Here is a 9,403-nt window from a genome sequence, read left to right as displayed (position 1 = left end):
CTTAATACGTTTGCCCAATCCACTTCCCTTACCAGTCCCCTTAATTTGTTAAAATTGGCCTTTTTAAAATTATAAACCCTAGTCTTTGACTTAATTCTGGTACTCTTTCCATTTAGTTTAAAGCGAATTAGCTCATGATCACTGGAGCCCAAGTTGTCCCCCACTACCACTTCCTCAACAAGGTCCTCACTACTTACCAGAATCAAATCTAAAATGGCCTCCCCCCTCGTCGGCTCAGCTACCACTTGATAAAGGAATTGATCCGCAAGCACATCTAGGAACATCTGAGCCCTATTATTGCTACTAGCGTTTGTTCCCCAATCGATATCCGGGAAGTTAAAGTCCCCCATAATTACACAGTTTCTATTAGTATTTACCTCCCTTAATACATTAAACAATTCCTTATCCATATCCTGGGTCGATCCCGGCGGTCTATAGCACACCCCAAGCACTATCCCCGGAGAGGCTCTAGTAGTACTTTTACCCAGCTTGAGTATCGCCCAGACGGACTCTGTATTATCTATTCCATCCACTATTATTTCTTCACAGCTTAATTCACTATTGACATACAATGCCACCCCCCCCCCCTTTACCTTTATCCCGGTCTTTCCTAAACAGCGCATACCCCTCCATACCTGCGTTCCAGTCGTGACTGCCATTCCACCACGTTTCAGTTATTCCTACGATATCCGGTTTCAATTCTCGGACCAAGAGCTCCAATTCCTCCATTTTATTACCTAGGCTTCTCGCATTGGTGTACAAACAGCCTAATATATGTTGTTTAGCCTGTCTCCCATTACTAGCACTGTATGTTGCGCTCCTCTTTGTGTTCGTCCCCCCTGTCCCTCCTATGTCCAATCTCATTTCCCCGGCTATGTCTCCTCTTATTACACTCAGCTTTTCAATACCGGAAACTGGCGTGGAGATTAACTGTGCATCTCCCAACCATCTCCCCAAACTTCCTAGTTTAAAGCTCTTTTGATAAGATGAGCCAGCCTCCCTCCCAGAAGTCTATTTCCTTCCCTACTCAGGTGAAGCCCATCCCGCGAGAACAGGTGTCTGTCCCCGAAAGCCTCCCAGTGGCCATACATCCCAAAGCCCTCCTTATAGCACCACTCCCTTAGCCAACTATTTATCCTCGCAATCCTATCAGCCCTTTGCTGCCCTTCCCTCGGAACAGGCAGAATCCCACTAAAGATAACCTGAGCCTCTATCTCCTTGAGAGTCTTCCCTAGCCTGGCATAATCTCCCTTGATTCTCTCTAACGAGAACCTAGCCATGTCATTCGTTCCCACATGAAGGATTATCAAGGGGTTCTTACCTGCTCCTTTCAGGATCCTTTTCAACCGCAGGTCCACATCGCGTATCTTTGCGCCCGGTAGACAGCACACCCTTCTGTTCTCCGGGTCCGCCCTGGTCACAGGCCTGTCCAATCTCCTCAGTAAAGAGTCTCCAATTACATACACCTGCCGTCGCCTGGCAACAGTGCGATCTAGTAATCTAGTCTCCGATCCCTCTAGTCCTGACCTGTGTCTGCTCCTATCTTCCCTTATGCTCCCCCTTATGCCTTCCTGTATCCTCTGGTGGCCCATAATTGGTGCTGTCTCCATCAACTCCTCCCCCCTCTCTCTCGGACTAGCCGCTCTTCTCTTCTTCCTCACCCTCCCACCTTCAGTCATCACCTGCTGCCCCTCTACCTCGTTCTCCAAACACTCAAACCTATTCCTGAGTTCTATTCCCCCCTCACTGGCCCTCCTTTTCCTTGGCCTACTTCTCACAGTCACATGCCTCCACTTCCCTGGATCTCCTCCTTCCATTCCCCTCTCGCTGTCATCTACTACTGCCTCCTCCTGCACCCTAGAGCCTTCCCCTTCAGCCCCGCCTTGCCCATCCTCCATCAGCTGCTCAAACCCCCGCCTAAACTCCACCAGGGTCTCTACCTGCATCTCCAGCCCCTTAATCTTTTCCTCCAGTAACGCTATAAGGCGACACTTCATACACACATACCTTTGTTCCGGGTCTCCTGCTAGGACTATATACATACCACAGCTTCCACATGCAGCCATCTGCATTCTGTCTGCTGCTGCTGTTTGGCTCATGGCTGCTGCAGTTTCTGCCCACAGCACCTGGGGACACGGTGCACACGACACACCCCGCCCTCCTGCGAACTCCCTCTCAAACTCCCCTGTTAGCCGCCCTGTTGGCTGCCGCTGCTCGCAGCTGTACCGCTGCCTGGCTGGGCGGCCGCTTTTATGGGCCCCTTGATCAGCCAAGCCCCGCCCCCTGCTCAGGCCTCGGCGTCCGTCCCAGCACCCAGCCCCTGCCGGCCCCTACTTTCCAAACTGCCCAGAGGGGCTTGAGACCTTTGCCAACAGGCTCTGCACCTCGTTCTTTCCCGAGGGTTGGGGATGCTTGTGCACTCTGAGACCTGAGACTGTATGTTTGAGCCTAGGTGTTGGTCTGTGTCCCCTGCCCCCAGCCTGCCCCAGAGGTGTAGGGCCATGGGAAGATAGTGACATCCCAGTAGGGTTGCCAACCCTCCAGGGTTGGCTTGGAGTCTCCAGGAATTAAAGATTAATCTTTAATTAAAGATTGTGTCATGTGATGAAACCTCCAGGAATTCGTCCAATCCAAGTTGGCAACCCTATGTTCCAGTGAGGCCACCACCATTGTGATAGTCACTTTGATTTGCTATACCCATGAAGTTGTGGCATTTGGGCTGCTCCTTCCGCTCCAATATACAGTTAGTTGTTGTGGAAGTTTGGTTTATTCATCTGAGTCCTTTTCCTTCTGTTTACACCTGGAGCCTTTGGGTTTCATTCAAGGGAATGAATTTCCATAAATGAATCCCAGTAGGGCCAGAGAGAACCCCGAGCCAATACTTTTATTATTTTTTACCAAATTATATAATTTTAGTCTCTATCCATGATGATCAGCAGTAAGTAGTATTTAAATACATCAATAAAGCAAAAAAACAAAACGAGAGAAAACTGAAAGGAAAGACAAGTGGGAAAACTTTTGAGAAGGAGCTAGAGGTATAAATATTAAAAAGGAAGAGCGAGAACTTTTGGATAGAGTCACGGGGAACAGGTCATCTTGTCTGATCTCTGCCTATTCACAATGCCCTTTGTGCTAAAACCTCTTCTCACCTGTCCACAATTCTCTATGCTAATAGAATCCCTCATGCTAGTTTATTCCAATCACCAATCTTGCTCGCTGTTAATACTGTTCCGCTGGTGTCGCAGCTCTGTGTCGCCCTCTTGGGCTTTTGGCCATTGTCTGACCACCCCACAACACTGTGAATACTTCCTGTTCTCTTTCTTCTGTTTCCTGGTAGCCACTTAAACACTCATCGTGTCCCCTAGCTCCCTAAGCCTTTTCTCTGCTACCTTACATAGATTTAGCACTCTCATAATTACCCATGTTTCTCTCTTTCTCTCAAGCTGACTCATTTCAGCCTGTCTAGGGCTACACTGGCTGTGGAGGGGCTGGAACCAAATCCCCTGATCTAAGGAACCTCCACCCCAACTTTGGGTCAATTTGAAATACATACAAGGATCTGGATCCTAATTTCAGAGCTGTCCTCAACTCCCTCTGCCCTTACCTCACCCGTGCCTATAACCGATCAGCCCATAACTCAGGATACAGTTGCTCCCAGGTGTTATGAAATCTGGATCTGAATTTAGTGCCTCAGCCCCATGCCTGGTGTTTATTATGGACGCATCACTCAGCAAGATCTTGGCAAGACTAGGGAATTCCTCTTTCTCGGGCAGAAGGAGTGAGCCCAGGACATCTGGGAAATGGGCAGCCATCCCTACTAACCCCTCCTAGGACAGTCCAGAGATTAATTGCACTTACCTACTGACAGATCCAAATGCTTTGCTGATGGTCCCCAGGGCCCTGCTCTGTTATCACTGTGTTGACTTGAGATGGGCCTGAACCAAAACCTTGGATCCCAACATCCCCAATCTTTGGAGGAAGTGGGGTCAAAATCAACATCAAGGTTCGAATCCTTGGCTCAAGCCCAGCTCTAACAGTGGTAGAGCCTGGCTAGGAAAGCCCTGGGAGAACTGACGCTGAGGGGCAGGGACTGACTGGATGACTTCTGGAGAGAGGAGCTCATCAGCATTGCAATTTCCAATGGTGATCTCACATTCTCTGGTCTGCTCATGACCAATGAGATAGCTGGATTTCAACTGATCTCACAACCATTGTCTCAGCCCCATTCTCTGCACCTAGCTGACTTTCATCCTAATGGGTCCGATTCTGCCCTGCATCTTCTGGTTTCATTACAAGGAATTTAATTTCATGTAAGGATGCTAACAGCCTTTTAATTTTAGTCGCTGTAGCAACCCTGCTGTGCTGACTTAGGAAAAATTAGTCATTGCTGGCTTGGACAATATTCAGTAATTAAGGAAGATGCTAGAGCTTAAATCATAGTACAGTTTATAATGACATTTCCCCTCATATTTTGGAGATGGCCCTTTGTCTGTGGTATGAGACTCCTCCCAAAACACACTCCTGCCCTTATGCTAGGGGCTCACGCTGCATCCAGTTCCTGCTGAGCTGGTGTCCTGATTATGGGCTTTTTAGTAAACTGTATTCTAGTCTCCCTTTTCTTTTGGTGTAAGGAAACTAGGGCATCTTGGCAAATGCATGTGAGAACCAACCAAGAATGCCTTTCCTAAATCACAGCCATTGGGATTTTAACAGACCTAGAAACAACCAAATTCAGAAACAGTTTTTGGACTCTGGTTTATTTCAGTGCAGGTAACAAGCAGGCTCTGTGTTTTAAATTAGTAATCAGGGAGGATAGCTTCGAGGACTGTCAGCATGCTAATGGAGTCTATCTTCTCAGGAGTCTGCTGTTAAAATCTCTCTTCTCTGTCATTGGTTCAAATCCATCTAAGGTTGGTTGTTACCAGTGGGTTCTTACCACCTGATGGCAGATTGGTGGTTTCAGTGCATTTCCCAGAAGACAGCTCTCCATATTACAGAAATCACCACTGCAATGGGCTTTAATTGCTCCCTGTGTCAGTCTTAGCAAAGGTCCTGTCCCTACCATGGGGACTGAAATGCTCTCGTACCTGTAGAAGTGATTCACCTAGGTGAGGTTTGAGGAACACAAATGGGACAACATGGGAGGAGCTTATGTTGTGTATGTTCTATGGATAGAGACCTTCAGTTTCTAGGTCTGTTCCATAAGCACTAAGTCACCATGAAAAAGTGCCTCCTTCTCCGGACTAGAATGCCACATTCTGGAGCTTAAGCCATGGCCTTTGAAGGTTGCAGTGTGCTTTATGAGCTTATACTTCATGCAGTGGTGAGCAGCCCTGCCGGTGAAAAGAATTATGGGAACTCACAGTTCATAAGTGTGGAGCACTTGCAATAACATCATAAATATTTCATTCTACATTGCACTTACAATTTCCAACACCCTTCATATAAAAATGTCATTAATCCCCAGCCACTGGGGCAGGAGAGCTTGTCTGGCAACTGGCTGATCCCATTACTGGAAGGCCCTTTCCCTTCTGAAATTCAGTGGTGAGCTGGTCATAAAACAGGCCCTCTGGTTTCCCTTTTAAGCACAAGAAGATTATTATGGTTCTTTCCTGGCAAGTTCTGGAGCCCCTCCCATTTGCTTTCCTGCCACTTTTGTTTACCTTGGGGTTGAATAAGTCCTCCACTTTATTAGGCCACAGACAGGTGAGTGATGTCTCACTCTGAAATCTCCATTTCCTCAACTTGTTGCTGGATGAAGGCTGGCATCGGTTTGCTGCCAATTTGTTCAGAGATGATACCTGAGTATGGCTAAAGCATCAGCAAAACTTCTGACCTTTAGTGGTGTATTTTTTCCTTGCAAGGCAATAATTGTCTATGCTCTCAAGAGCCCCAGCAAGCTTGCTTAATCCTGTGTAAACATGTGTGTGTTTAGTGAGAAGTGTGTGTCTCTAATTTGTTGTTAACTGGTCAGCTAATGCAAGAAATAAGCTGAAATATGTTTCTGTCCTGAACAATGAATAAGATTCTACCTGCTGCTAAGGCTGTTTCGATAAATCTGTTAAAAACAAGCAAGTCTTGTGTTTGATCTGAACAAAGATCAGATGTTGGTCTTCATATTTAATGCCTTTGATAGACTGTCTCAGAGAACACCTCTACCCCTGTGCCTGGCAGGGAAGGTATAGTCAACAGTGAAACTCTGTCTGACAATCCCTAGGATGAAACTGCTTTTACTCTGGCAAAGTTCCCATGGAAACAAACTAACTACTGATCTACACTACAGAGTTAAGTCAACATCGACCTAACTCGGTAAGTATCTACACTAGGGATCAGCAACCTCTGGCAGGCGGCTCGCCAGGGTAAGCACCCTGGCAGGCTGGGCCAGTTTGTTTACCTGCCGCGTCAGCAGGTTCAGCCGATCGTGGCTCCCACTGGCCCTGGTTCGCTGTCCCAGGCCAATGGGGGCGGCGGGAAGCCATGGCCAGCACATCTCTCACCCGTGCCGCTTCCCGCCGCCCCCATTGGCCTAGGACGGCAAACCGTGGCCAGTGGGAGCCGCGATCGACCAAACCTGCCAACGCGGCAGGTAAACAAACTGGCCCGGCCTGCCAGGGTGCTTACCCTGGGGAGCCGCGTGCCAGAGGTTGCCAACCCCTGGTCTACACTAAAATGTTGTTCCCACCGACTTCATAATTCCACCTCCACGAGAGGCGTAGCATTTAGGTCAATGAAGTTAGGTAGACATGTTGTCAGTGTAGACACTGTGTTGCTTACATCGACTGTTGCTGCCTTTCAGAAGGCATCCCGCAATGCCCCACGCTGACAGTTAAATCAGTGCAAGCTCTCCTAGTCAGGACGCACACCGCCGACACAAGGAGAGGAGTGTGGACAAGTGCAAAAGCGATTTAATTACTGCAGTGGCTGTATGTCGATGTAACTTAGGTTGACTTAACTTTGTAATGTAGACTTAAGTCAATGAAACTGAAGTCAATGTGGGTCTTGCCTAAGAGGGGCTTGGAGGATTTGGCCTTCTGTTAATAATGTACAACCCAAATAATCCAAAGGTCCTTGGGTAACCTTGACAGCAGACTTCCAAGCCTTCTGGGTCTGCTTCTTCAGTTATGCAGAGTTTACAGGCTTCAGCAAGGCCTATAGGCTTGGTAGCTACAATCCTACTTCATGTAAGAGTTCCACCTTACTGAGCTGTGAGAATCTCAGTTACTAAACTCTGCAAAGCTAGAATTCTGGTCCTGCAGAGCACCCAAACTCCAGTGACACCTCTTGCGCAATTAATTCCTCTGGCTCTTAAAAACTCAATGGGACCAAAGCTCTAGTGAAACCTAAGGGAGACTAGGTAATCAAGGTTTGACCGATAGCTTTGTGAGATTCCATATTTATTCTCTCACGCTGTCTTCCAGATTCAGCAGGTTCAGTTTGAGTCAAACATTGTTTCTTTGGTTTTTTTCCTAATCACCAGCACTGCAAACTCCCTCTGGTATCTGATAATCCATCTGGACTCCTTTCTACCTCTTCTCATACATCACCAATAAGAAATCTCCTGTTGGAAGTGAGATGACAGTTGTTTTGACAATGCTCATTGCAAAATAGACTCCAGCTTGCTTCCCCATAATGCGGGGTTCAAACTAGTTGGTCAGTAAAGGAGCAGTCAGGTCTTGAATCCTATAGGGTGAAAGTATTTGTGCATAGGGTCAACATAAGGCCTATGTTTTGAGAGCTTGAGTGGGACTTCATTGGTGCACGGGGTAAATTTTGCACAGGGGGAGCAGGTATATAAAGTAAGAAAGTACCATTTTACACCATCACTTTTATTTCATTGTACAAAAGTCAGCAAAATCAGAGTCATGTTTCCCACGGCAACCTTAGCTTCTCTCCCTTGTATGTTTATCTCTCACATTGCAACCTGAATGTTCCATTCCCATAGTTTTCCGCTTGTAATCAAGCTATCTTCTTGCCTATTTTCATAGCTTAGTTATCACATAATACAAAAGGATCTTCCTCAATTTTTGTTTATTATCTCATAGAAATGTAGGGCTGGAAGGGACCTTGAAAAGTCATCAAGACCAGCCCCATGAACTGACGCAGGACCAAGTAAAACCTAGACCATTCCTGACAGGTGTTTGTCCAATCTGTTCTTAAAAACTTCAAATGACGGGGATTCCACAACCTCACTTGGAAGCTTATTCCAGAGTTTGACTACCTGTTACATCTAGCTAGGTGCAGGTAGTTTGTGTTTGTAAATGGATTCCTAGGTGGTTTTAGTAGCTTTGAGCCCAGGAACTACAATTCCCAGGACGCACTGGGAGGAGGAGAAGGGAAGGAAGAATGTGAGAGTGAGGGGAATAAACCTTACCTTTGCTGTTATCAAGCTTCCCGAGTCTTCCTCAAACTGGTTCAGGTGCAAAACTACCCTTATAGTTAGAAAGTTTTTCCTAACATCTAATCTATTTCTTCTTTGCTGCAGATGAGGCCCATTACTTCTTGTCCTACCTTCAGTGGACATGGAAAACAATTGATCCCTGTCTTCTTTATAACATCCCTTAGCGTATTTGAAGATTATCAGGTTAGACAAATACCTGTCAGGGATGGTTTAGACAATACTTAGTTTTGCCTCAGTGCAATTAGATTAGATGACTTACTGAGGTTACTTCCAGTCCTATATTTCTATGATTCTATGCAGATCTATTTGGGAAAGCGATTATATTAGCACTGGTGTGGAAGAAATGGAATTTTCATATGAAATTAGAAGAGACCAGTTTGGTGCATTAATTGTAACCATTATACATGTGCAAGTATATTTCAAATTGTTCTGCTTTACTAGTAAACTGGAACTCTTCCATATTTCTATAAGTGGATGTCTTCTCTTTCCTAGTTTTCTTTTTAACTAGAAAATTCCTTCACTACTTCTTTGCTGTTGTTGTATTTTACTTTTTTACAGTACCATCCTTATCACCTTTGTTCTTGTTCTGTCTCCATGCTCAGAGCACATTGTGTGTCACTCCTCTGCCGTTCTGTGATGTCAAATACAAAATTGCTGTTCAAGACACAGGCAGCAGAGTCCTTAGAGATTTAAAGGTGCAATAAACAAAATACATAGTGGTGTCGCTACATACACTGCAATTTGCCTAGCATGAATTCAGAGCAATGAGCTCAAATCAAACTCCCAATTCCAAATAGCCCTGAATGTTGGGGAAAATTTGGAAACTTTGCAGCTCAGGCCAATCCCTAGAATTTAGCAGTAATATAAAGAAGTGTTATTTTTATTAGTGAATATTGCTATCCTTAATACCTGATCATTCAAACACTGGCTGTGAGGCATTTTCCCTGCCCCTGCCAATTGAGTCTTGCTTAAAAATAAGGAAATGGATTTCTTGAAGGGGAGGAA

Source organism: Malaclemys terrapin, chromosome 1 (genome assembly GCF_027887155.1).
Source record: "Malaclemys terrapin pileata isolate rMalTer1 chromosome 1, rMalTer1.hap1, whole genome shotgun sequence".
NCBI classification, from domain to species: Eukaryota; Metazoa; Chordata; order Testudines; family Emydidae; genus Malaclemys; species Malaclemys terrapin.
This window is presented reverse-complemented; position numbering follows the sequence as displayed.